Source organism: Castor canadensis, chromosome 11, assembly GCF_047511655.1.
Source record: "Castor canadensis chromosome 11, mCasCan1.hap1v2, whole genome shotgun sequence".
Classification (NCBI taxonomy): Eukaryota; Metazoa; Chordata; class Mammalia; order Rodentia; family Castoridae; genus Castor; species Castor canadensis.
In genome coordinates this window covers 17,537,944-17,550,336 of record NC_133396.1, presented here as the reverse complement: position 1 = coordinate 17,550,336, position 12,393 = coordinate 17,537,944, and the positions used below count along the sequence as shown (strand labels likewise).

The following is a 12,393-nucleotide window of genomic DNA, read 5'->3' as shown; positions in this document are numbered from 1 at the left end:
CACTATGAGTTTGGACAAATGTATCCACATCCTCATAGCCTGAGGAATTGTCAGTGTTTTGGATGCTGACCATTCTAACAGGCTGTAGTGGTGTGTTACAGTTGTTTTAATTTGTATCTTCTGATGATATACGACGTGTAGCATCTTTCATTTCCATCTGTACATCTTCTTTGATAAGATGCTGTTAAGTTCTTTGCTCCCTTCCCCCACTTTTCTTTTTGGATTACAGGTGTACACCATCATGCCTGGCTAATGGTGGTGTTTTCTGATTGTTGAGTTTTTTGGTTTTTTTTTTGACAACAACTGTTTAATTTACTTATTAGATGGAAAACCTGGTAGGTATCTGGGCAATGGTCTACAATTATATAGTATAACTTTTATACATATGGATTGATTTGGACCCAATACAACTTAAAACAGAAATTCAAGGACATTTCTTCAGATTGCTCTCCATGAAAAATTGGCTGAGGGAGTCCCCAGAAATGTAGAAACATTTCAAGACTGTACCAACACACACCTGTGAAGCAATTGTTTAATTCTGAGAGGTATGCTGCTCAGAAAAGGGGCAAAGATTTCCAAGGCATCTTTGCTTACCAAAATGGTTCAGATAAACCATACTTTCAGCTAGATGAGCACTGGATGTTAACTATACACTATAGAGATGTTAAAACAGTAAGGTAACAAATGATGTGTCATCATTGTAAAAATGTATTCAACATAAATAAAATGAGGAAACTGATGTTCACCTCCTTTAATACCAAAGCTTTAAAAAAATTTTCAATCACTTTAAGATAAAATTTTTCACACCTGTATTACATAAGTATGCATGCAATTTCACCTTTTGTGATGACACAGAGTCATAATAACAGACGACTATCTGATTGTTGAGTTTTAAAAGTTCTTTGTATATTTTGGACACATCAGATGTGTCTTTCTCAAGTATTTTCTCCCAATCTACGGCTTCTCATTCTCTTGACATTCTTTCTCTACATGTTTTTCATACACTTTTTAACAGAGTTTTTAAATTTCAATTTATTAACCATTAATAAAATACAAAATCAAATAGTGAGGTGTAACCAGTATTTAAAAAATAGAGCCAAGCATGGTGTTTTGCTCCTGTAATTTTAGCACTCAGGAGGCAGAGACAGGAGGATTGAAAGTTCTAGGTCAGCCTGAGCTAGTTAGTGAGACCTTATCTAAAAAACTTTTTTGTTTTGGTAAGACTGGGGTTTGAAGGATTTTGTGCTTCCAAAGCAGGTGCTCTACTGCTTGAGCAACACCTCCAGTCCTAACATTTTTTTTTCTTTTTGGTGGATATGGGGTTTTAACTCAGGGCCTCATGCTTGTTAGGCAGGTGCTCTACCACTTGAGCCACTCAACCAGTTCTTTTTTGTGTTGGGTATTTTTGAGATAGGGTCTCTGGAACTATTTGCCTAGGCTGACTTCGAACTGCAGTCTTCCTGATCTCTGCCTCCTGAGTACCTAGGATTATAGGTGTGAGCCACCAGTATGGGGCCTAAAATTTTTTTTAAAAGAGCTTGAGACAACCATTTTCCAGGAACCCACCCTTTATTTATCACTTCCCAAGAGTTGCATGGTGTCCTTATGGGCTGTGGATATAGACATTGCCTATCTCGTATGGTCTTTATTACCACTGCAATAGAAAATCAGCCTCAAAAAGCATTTCCAAACAGTTGTCTTGAGTGCAACCAAGCTCATAAGTCTCCTTAATGCTCCTGGACCCACACTTGGGATGGAGGGAAAATGGAACTGGGAGGGTTCTCCTCCCAAGCCATCCTCTAGGGCCCAAGAGGAACAAAGGACTATCAAGCCATTTTGTACATTTGGAACAATTACTTAAATTGTCCCCACCATAACCAGAATATTTCAATGTCAAAATGTCTGTAAGCAGGCCCCAGGTACAGGGTTATTGTAATATCTCAAGAAGTGAGGACAAGAACTTGAACCAGAGAAGTGGCAGTGAATAGATAAGAGAAAACAAGAAAAAGAGATGAGACTTTTTCTTTTTTTTTGCAGTATTGGAGTTTGAACCCAGGGCCTACACCTTGAACCACTCCACCGGGTCTTTTTTTGTTGTTTTGTTTTGTGTGTGATAGGTATTTTCGAGATAGGATCCCAAGAATTATTTGCCCGGGCTGACTTTGAACCACAATCCTTCTGATTTCTGCCTTCTGAGTAGCTAGGATTATAGGTGTGAGTCACAGGCACCTGGCTAAGATGAGACATTGTAATGAAAAAGATCAATAGAACTTGGAGAGTAAATGGAGGTGGGGAATGGAAAGGCAGATCAATCAATGTCAAGGCCATTATTGGAAGTAATCAAGTTAATATACCTCCATCTGGAGGCCCCCTGGCACTTACGACCAACTATAAACAACATCTTTTACTTCTAAGTCAGTTCTTTCTGTTTCATTCAGTGGAAACCTTGAATGGACTTTGACCCTACCACCCCCCTCCCCTTCCTTAAATCTAGTAATTCACCAAAACCTGCTGATGTTTCCTTCAGAATAGCTCTAAACATATACCACACCCTTTATTCCTAGTACCCCTGCACAGATTTCAGGTCTTAGAGCTCCTAGCCAGGATTCTTGTCTCAGTTCTGCCTTTAGTCTTCACTGCTTTGATGCATGTTGTACACAGATACCACATACTCTCCACAGCACCACTTTGAACACGCTGCCTCACTGCCAAAAACATACCTATGACTTCTGTCCTAAATTCATGACTGTCAAGCTATCCTTGGAGGTTATAGACCAGAAAGGCTCACCAGGTCAAGTTTAAAATGCTCAAATCACATGGTCTATTAAATTAATCTAAAACACACTGTTCTGTGTGTTTGCATAGCCTTTCCTGTTACTGTTACAAAGGCCAGAGGTGACCTTCAAGGAAAAGGACACACAGATGGAAGGTGTGCCCTGTGCCACACAAACTTGCTTTTCTAATGTGGGCAGGAAGGATTGAAAGTTACACCATGTGTCCCTGGGTGGGCTTGAACCACCAGCCTTTCGGTTAACAGCCAAAAGCACTAACCAATTGCGCCACAGAGGCTCCAAACTTGCTTTTCTAAACAGAGAAACAAGTTTGCAGGGCCAAAGCTATAGCTTATTAATTGATCACTAGAGCGACAACAATTGTTTTTGTACATCTTGGGCAGAGGACATCTATGTCTAACCGAAAGATTGAATGAAAACCTCAAGAAGGAATGGGAATGTAGCTTTGTGCCAGGCCCTGGTTTTGAGTCTCAGCATGGCAAAAATAAATAAAATAAAACCTCATGAATATTTAATGTTCATGCATATTTAATGTATATTAAATATTAGTGCCTTGGTAAATTTAGTGCCTCATGTGGCTTGTGCATGTTTAGGATATTATAAATATTTAGTGCCTTTCATTCATTTGGTATTAATATAATAATACTAATAATATAGTTTAGTAACCATGGTTATTCAGTACCCAAGTGCCTTAGACTATTGGGTATGTCTTGGTCCTTCCTATCAGTTTAAAACATAAATGCTCTACTTACTATTTAATACATCCTATGAGTTCTGGCTATATCTAACAAACATTTTGCTTAACTACCTTAAAATATTTCACCTATGTTTTTACAAACTGCAAACTTATGGAGCCAGGTGCAATGGTGCACACCTGTAATCCTAGCTACTTGGGAGACTGAGGCTAAAGGGTGGTGCATTTGAGCCCAGCCAGGCAACACAGGGAGATCCCATTTTTAAAAACAAAAACAAAATGAACAAGCTGCAGGCATGGCTCAAGTGGTAAAGCACCTGCCTTGCAAGTGTGAGACCCTGACTTCAAACAGCAAAAAGAAAAAAAAGAGTGAGAGAAAAGAGAAAAGGAAGAAAACAAAAAACCTAGCAGCAACAACAACCACAAACTACAAACTTATCTTTTACAATCGATTGAATATTCTTAAGATAAATTCCATTATGGCCTTCTCTCTACCTCACTGCCCTAAATTCCCCCTTCTGCCCCAATCCTGTTACTCCTTCAGTCCTTCAACATGGCATTTCCTTACCTCACGGTCAACCTTCATATCTAACTTTCTCTGCCCACCTCATACCAAACTCATCATCATCTCTCCCTTCTACTCCTAAAATATGCTTCCATGTCCTCTCCTGTCTCCCTGTCACCCCAGGCCAAGCCACCATCAGCCTTCTAGATAGCTGTACTTTGCTTCTGTCTTAGCTCTTGACTATTTCAATCCCGTTCCACAGCAGCCCAGAATGATCTTTCTTATTCATCAGTTGCCTCATGTCACTCCCCTGCCTAAGATCTTCCCATGGTTTCCCACTGCACTTACCGTTAAAACCAAAGTTCACTCGGGTGTCGGTGGCTCATGCCTGTAATCTTAGCTACTCAGGAGGCAGAGATCAGGAGGATCGCACTTTAAAGCCCTGGCAAATAGCTCTGCAAGACTCCATCTCAAAAAAAACCCTTTACAAAAAAGGGCTGGTGGAGTGACTCAAGGTGTAGACCCTGAGTTCAAAACCCAAGTACTATAAAAAAAAAAAAAAGTTCGTAACACGAGGTATTTGAATTTTTTTGATGAGACCGATGATACTTCACCCACCCCCACCAGCACCCCTGACGTTCACAGCGTTTCCTCACTGGTCCCTTTCTTATGGCCTTCATGTGTTCCATTTCTTTACCTGGAACCCTCTCACCACACACACTCAGTGGCCCTACTCACTCTTCTACTTCACCCTAAGTGTGACATCCTCAGAGAGGTCATTGATGACTCCCCAGTCCCAGGGCTTACATTATTCTCTCAGAGCATTCTCATTCATTTCTTTCATTGCATTTACATGGGTGTGGATTTCTTTAAAATCTGTCCAACCTTCCAGGACGTAAAGCTCTGTCAGAGCAGGAATCGCATCTGTTTTGCTCAGCATAGCCCAGCCAGTGCCTAGCACGTAGTAAATGCTCAAGAAATATTAGCTAAATGAATGAATGAGACAGGAAAACATAAATTTCCTTAAACTGATAGTTCTGTTGGTCTCTTTGTATGCATTTCGTGATCAGAGTTCTGGGTTTAAATTTTGAGTCTTCCATTTACTGTGACTTTCGTGAGTTATTTAGCATCTCTGATCCTCATTTATAAAATGGATGGATACCTCACAAGGAGGATCTGGTAAGGTTAGGTCCCGGTGACTGACACAGCATGATGACTGACACAAAGTAGGTGCTCTGTAGTCACTTGTGCCTTGCTCACTGCCTTCTCAGTCCCACATTCCCTCTGCTCTTTTCCACCTGGGTTGCACCTGTCCTCCATTTAACTGAGTCCCCCAAGGCTACATCATCATCTCCCAAGGCTGCCCCTTTGGCAGCCCAGCCTTTCTGTAGGGCTTTTCAGTTGCGCTTTTCTAGTTATTGGAGTATACTGTGGTGACTTTTTTTTTTTAATGTATTTGTTCAAATCTTTTCTGCATCTGTACTGTCTCTCCCCTCAATTCCTTTGTCAACAGGTTCCTATTCTCAGAACTTCTCATGTCCCTCCTAACTCCTGTCTCAATGTCCCACAGAGAGATGCTTAATTTAAATTCAGCTAATGTTGATGAGTGCTCCCAAGATGCCAGCATTTGGCTTTCACATTCATTGTCACCCAGCTTCACTTTTAATGATATTCTGCCAGGTATGTATTACTGTACCTGTTTGGAAAACAGAGGCTCAAAAAAACCCAAAAAAACAAAAAACCAAAACAAACCAACCAAACAAACAAAAACAGAGGCTCAGAAGGTTTAGTCATTTGCCAAAGGGCATCCAGTTAGCAAATAGCCATCTTTTAACTCTCTGTGTGGTTTAGAACCTGGCACATAGCAACATAGTTCATACTTGCCACTATATAATATTTATTTATAGTGAGGGTAACTGTCATCATGCTGTCAGTTCCTAACCCCTAAGAGATTGGTGGAAAAGCCCCCATACTTGATCCTCTTCCCTAAAGTTCTTCCAGGGTCCTGTACTCCTAATTCTCACTTGGTTTTCCATTAGTGCCATATCTCTGTGCTTTTGTTTGGTTGGTTGGTTTGCGGGTTTTTTGGTAGTACTGAGGTTTGAACTCAGGGCCTTACACTTGTTAGGCAGGCATTCTACACTTGAGCCACTCCCCCAGCTTGCCATATCTCTTTGCTAAGTTCTCTCATAGATCCTGACACAGGATGCCCCTTGGTCTCCCCTCAGACCCTGTCCTTTTCCAAATCTTCCTCCCACTAAAGCTCCTGTTCTTTGTGTTACCCTTCCTGCATCCTCCATCTAGTCTTGCTTTGCTTCAGTTAAAGCAATTAAGAACTATATTCTTACTGGGCATCCTCCAAACTAGAGCGCTTTTGTCCAGGAAGCTCTTTGGAGAGGAATTATTACCTCTCACTCTTTGGATGGTTGGAGCCGAGTCACATCCCCTTTCCTGGCCTCAGTTTTTTCACAATCATAGATACCACGTGCTAACACCTAGCAAGTGCATCCATAAGGCGTAAGGCACATAAGCGTGGCATATGTGAGGAGAAATAAGTAATGGTCAATGTTTCCATAGCACTTACTGTGGGCCAGACACTATACCAAGTGTTTTATGTCTTTATTTACTCAATCCTCAAAACAACCCTATGAAATGTTATTACTAACCCTGCTTAGCAGATGAAAACCACAGGTCTCCCAATTAAGTAGTTTACCCTAGGTCACCCCAGAAAGTGGGTGGTAGAGTCGGGCTTCAAATTCTGGCAGTTCTGGTTCCACAGTCCTCATCTTAACTGCTGTCCTATCTTACCTCTTATTACCTCATAAAATGAGGCTAGTTAAAAATAATCCCTTAGCATTGTATAGCATTTTTCTAATTCTAAAGCACTGTTCACATTTGGTACCTTATTTGATCTTCACAACTCTCCAGGTAGGCATTATTCACCCAATTTACGGGGCAAGAACAGAGACTTACTAAGAGGGTCATGTATGTAGAGCTGACAGCCAGGAAGAATAAGTCAGTGCTCAAACCCAGGACTGCCCATTCCCACTGCCTCTGGTGCATCCTGTCCTGCTGAGACTCCTCCACCTCCAATCTCTTCCACTCCTCTTTTCTCTCTTTCTTTAAAAAGGTTGATTCTTTAAAAAGGTTGAGCGTTCCCTCAAAATCCCCTGCCTGCCTTGTCACACCCCTCTCCCCAACTCACACTGCACAGTGCAAGGGCACAAGCAGCAGCAGGCAGGGGGTGCTGTAGACTAACACACCGGGCCCGGCCCCTTCAGAGGAAGGAAACAGAAACAAGTCTCCCCGAAATTCTCTTCAATTTGTGTATATTTTTTAAATGTTTTTAGTAAGCATTATCTGTACATAGTATAAGATTAAAAAGGTAAAAATTAGTATACAATGTATCCGCTCCCCAACCCCCCCAGCACTTGGGGCAAACCCAAGAAATATTCTCTCTAGAGATAGTCTATGCTTACAGAAGCAAATACATATTTTTTCCCACACAAATGGTAGCATACAAACATGCACACATTGCTTTTTATTCTTCACCCAAATGGCATCATACTATACCCACTATTCTTCCTCCAGCTTTTGCAAGGCAATTTATCCTGCAAATCAGTGCATATAATAATTCATAATACTTAATCAAATGGATAAACCAGAATCAAGGTTACCAGCCCCCTACTGTTTTCTATCTTGTTCAGTTACAAGCAAAGCTGCAACAAACACACTTGTACCTCCCTCCGTCACTGCACGAGGGCATTTCTGCAGGATGGATTCCCAGAGTGCAATTGTTCTTCTGCAACTGCACACGTTGTAATGTTGATTGATATTGCTAAATTGCCCTTCACATAAGCTACCCACTCACAACTGTATCAGAGGCCCTGGAAGGCTCTGTCTACCACACCCTCACCAACACAGAGACTTAGCAAGCTTTCTGATCTTTGCTACAATTTTAATTGCATTTCTTTAATAATGAATGCTCTCTGATCTCTGAAATTCATTCATACCATCCATAAATAGTTAGCAGGCGCCCACTGTAAGGCTCCATGTTGTGACATCCTCCTCCAGTTGTCCCTGGTCCAACTTTCACTGTCATTTCTTGACTGCTCTGTACTGTTGCTTTATTGTATGCTCCAAGATGGCATTTTCATGGGCTGGGCCATCCTAGCCCTGGCCAAGCAGGGGTGACCTCACTTGACCTCTCCTTTAGAGGGTTGGGAGTTAGGAGAATGTGGTTTCTTGCTTTTTCTCTGTTTCTCAAGACTAATTCCTGTAAGCCAATTAAGCAAAGCTGAGAGGTGGAGGACATGTGTTGTGTTGTCGGAGTTGGCCCAGGGTCCTGGTCTTCCCAGACCCACAGTCCAGTGGGTTAGTCACTACTCCAGTCTTGGAATCCCTACTAGGATGGTGGAAAAACAGCAGATACCTAGACCTTCATCTATGTTTAGCAGTGGCAGTTTGTTTCATGACTGGTGTGTAGAAACTTCCACACCTGGAAACTTAGGTGCCAGTTAAACATAAAATGCCTTTACTGGCAGTACGATTTAAAACGAGCAGAGAAAAGGTTAGGATCCATGCTCTTTTCTCTATGGGAAAGCTCTGAACTATTTCTCAAGTCCCCCTTTCTTTGCAGTCCCAAGCATTTTACCCCAAAATGGTAAGTCCTGGCCCACCATTTCAGGGTACCTGATCTTTGACCTGCCTCTTCCATCAGCCTGTGAAGCAACTAGAGGCTTGTCTCCTGGCTCCCTCTCCTCAAAACAAAGGCAGGCCGGATCAATACTCAGGAATTTTGAATGACTCTTCCTGCCTTACAGTTCCTAAGAACTCATCCCCAGAGAGCCTGCCTCATCCTCTAAGTAATTTAACTACAGGGACCTTCAGTTCACCCTCCCACGGTTGCCCTGTCCTCCTAAAGCACACTTCTAATCCAGTCATCTGTGTGGGTTCCCAGCAGCCCACTAAATGAAGTGCAAATTCTTTAGCTTGGAATTTAAGGGCCTCCATGATATGGCTCCCGTCTACCTTTCCAGTCCTTTTTCCACTACCTCACCCTCTAACTATACTGAATTACCCCATGCTTCTCCTGTGCCCACATTCCCATCCCATGCCTGAACGTGCGCCGTGCTGCCTCTGCACAGAACGCACTTCTTTTCGCTCATACCCACTTCATCTTCCTCTGCCAACCTGCCCTTTGTTTAGAAAGAAAAGGTAGCACTTTTTTTTTAAGAAGAATATAAATTGTATAGATCTCCTTCAGTTCCTTCTCAAATGTAATCACCCCCACAGACAACTTTCCAGAACCCTCAGCAAGATACAAACTTTGCCATGCATCAGGCTGTGTTTATACCTCTCTCATGTCACAGTCTACTCTATTTTGGGGGGGTTGAACTCAGCCTATACCTTTAGCCACTCCACCAGCCCTTTTTTTGTGATGGGTTTTTGTGAAATAGGGTCTTGAGAACTATTTGCCCTGGTTGGCTTTGAACCGCAATCGTCCTGATCTCTGCCTCCTGAGTAGCTAGGATTTCACGTCTGGGCCACCAGTACTGGGCCAGTATACTGTCTTGTGTCCTCATTCTTGCTCCACCTCATCTGGAAAACCTAGAGAAGCATGTCCCATCTTTGTATTGCCTATTGATCAATGTTTGATGGTAAGTTACCCTGAAGTTGGAGGAGCCTCCCTGGGCTTCCACCTCCTACCCCAACTCTTTTTTTGTTTTTTTTTTTCCTTTCTGTGCTTGGGATCAAACCCACAGCCTCACATATGCTAGACAAGCACTCTACCACTCAGCTATACCCCCAGCCCCTTTTCTTCTTGGAGTATGAGAAATAAGCAGCACACATTTGAGACTTGTCACCACCACAGCTAGAGCCACCCCTTCAGATCCTTCTCTAAGAGGGGTCTTCTCTCAACTCAGAGCCTTCCTCTAAAGCCAGAAGATATGAAACCATGATCTGCTCTCTCTAGCTCCCTACACAAACCCTACAGAGAACAGTAAGAACCTGTTTCCTGGCATGAGAGAAAAAACTGATGAGAGGTAAGAGTGTTGTTTACTTAGAGGTTTTGAAAAGGATGCAGGTAGAAAAAGGAGAAATACACCTGCAGTCCTAATCTCCCCTGAGTAAGCAGATGGGCACAGACATTTCTCTGCCAAAGGCCTGTATGCAATGTGTGCTGCCAAGGCTGGAGGAAGACAACCTGGTCCTTCTCCAGGGCTTTTTTCTGGTGCCTTCTACAGAAGAAGGAGTTGGAGTTACAATACCTGAGTCTTACTTCTCACTCCATCATTCAATAGCCAGATAACATTGACCAGGGCCCTCAATCTCCCTCCATCTATAAATAAAAATAGCTTCACCTTCTCTACCTTCCACATGGGCTTTCCTGAGCATTGAAACAGAAAATGTGGGAGTTAAAAGAAAAAAAAAAAAAAAAGCACATAATGAGCCAGAAGAGATGCATACCTTGTTTGCTGTGGGTGGATTTGAAGGTTGCAGGTAAACTGGAACGTGTTTTCTGAGTCAGTGTCAGAAGTCACATGGATGATGGTGATTCAGGGTATCTGGTATGAAGATTGAAGGCTCATAACTGGGCTAATTCTGGATTGGCCTTGGGTCTCCAAGAGAAGGGACTGGTTCCAACCTCACAGTCTTCCCAGATGCTACTGTTTTAGCCCAAATCCAGATGTATTCAAATCTGGAAGCAGCCAGGTCCTTCTAATCATCTTAGTCATCCCTCCATCTGCCCCACACAGCCAGCATGGTCTTCCTCTGGGGACAGATTCACCTGCCTTCCACTCAGACACCCTTTAAAAAAAACTTTATATATACATATTACACATAAAATATATCATAAATCCATTCTCTTGTTTAGTTTTTGAACTAAACTGTGTGTCCAGTCTGGTCTTGAACTCCTGGGCTCAAGTCATTCTCCTACCTCAGCCTTCCAAGTACCTGGGACTACAGACTTGTGCCATCATACCCTACAAGTTCATCCTTTTTTTTTTTGGTGGGACTGGAGTTTGAACTCAGGGTTTCATGCTTGCAAAGCAGGTGCTCTACCACTTGAACCACACCTCCAGTCCATTTTACTTTAGTTACTTTGGAGATGAGGTTTCACGAACTATTTATCTGGGCCGGCCTCAGACCTCACTCCTCCCAATTTCAGCCTCCCAAGTAGCTAGCATTACAGGCATGAGCCACAAAAGCCCAGCACATTCAACCTTTTAAATTGTGCAATTCAATAGTTTTTAAGAGTATATAAACACTGTATGAGTTTATATATTTCTGTGTCAAACACCATTCCAGTATGGCCTTCTTTGGCACACAGACCTCCTCTTTGCCCTTGGCTCTCCCCCTGCCCTAATTTGACCCTCTAAGAGTTCTGGATGCAAATTTTTAGAGAAGTTACTCCCTATTTCAGCATTTTCCATCTCTGTCCCTCTTTTTGGCTGAATTCTGCCTTAGATCAATTATATTGAAAATAATGACTGGAGCCAGTGCCATGGGGAGTGGACAGAAAAGCTCCTCTCCTCCCATGGTCTCCACAGGCCATAAGGTTAAGGACTGCCCCATGAGAACTCAGGCTGCATGCATGCACGCGCACACGTGCACGAGGCTGTGGGCATGGCCAGGCCCAGGAGCTGGGAGTGGCAGCACTTGACAGATAACATTGTCAGACTGTGACTCACTCCCACCACCGCAGTCTGGAAGCCGAATCCTCAGCTCTGCCTTCAAAGGAGGCCGCTCACCCGGACAGAGCATGATCCTTGGAGGCACTGGAAGGCAAGCAGAGTTGGGACCTCCTAATTCCTGAGCTGGACTATTTCATAGCCCTTTACCCCACATCCAGAACCCTATATGCTAAAAGGTTATGCGTTGGGCATCTTCAGGGAGGAAGAAACTTGTCTTATTTGTGCTTTCCAAGAGAGAAAAGGGTGCCATCTGGGCTCCTGACTTGCCTGGAGATTTGCTGGGGCTCTACTGACCCACTATGGGCCCCCAGACTCAAGCTCTGGAATTACTGAGAACCACTGTTTCTACCAACTGTATCAGCTCATGAGATCTTCCACTCCAAAATGAGGCGGGGAGGGTCCTCCTTTTCCATCTTACTGTACTGGCTGATTTGAGTGCTTACAGAAGTCTGGATCTCAAGATTGTCCCACTGTAAAGGCACAGGGATGGGCTAATGAATTACTGCTATCTCCCATTCCAGCTTGTCCTACAGTCCTGCTGCTCTCCTTGCATTTTTTTTTCTTTTAAATATGGTACCGGGAGTTGAACTTAGGCCTTGTACTTGCTGGCAGGTGCTCTACCTCTTGCGACACACCCCCAGCCCTCTCCTTGCATTCTTGGGCCAGGTTCTGACTGGAGTGACTTGAAGGTGACCTAGAACT

The 12,393-nt window shown here is 43.1% G+C and overlaps 1 long non-coding RNA gene and 1 other non-coding gene across 2 annotated transcripts in view; both read right to left on the bottom strand.

The window, feature by feature from the left end:
- LOC141414039 (uncharacterized) overlaps positions 1 to 11,515 on the bottom strand; it is a 32,485-nt gene extending 20,970 nt beyond the window's left edge. The window contains exon 1 of the long non-coding RNA XR_012439142.1: positions 10,463 to 11,515. This is a non-coding gene — a long non-coding RNA (uncharacterized lncRNA). The remainder of the gene's footprint in view (positions 1 to 10,462) is intronic.
- Trnan-guu (transfer RNA asparagine (anticodon GUU)) lies at positions 2,996 to 3,069 on the bottom strand. The gene has a single exon. It is a non-coding gene; the product is annotated as a tRNA-Asn (tRNA).
- Positions 11,516 to 12,393: the final 878 nt, after the last annotated feature.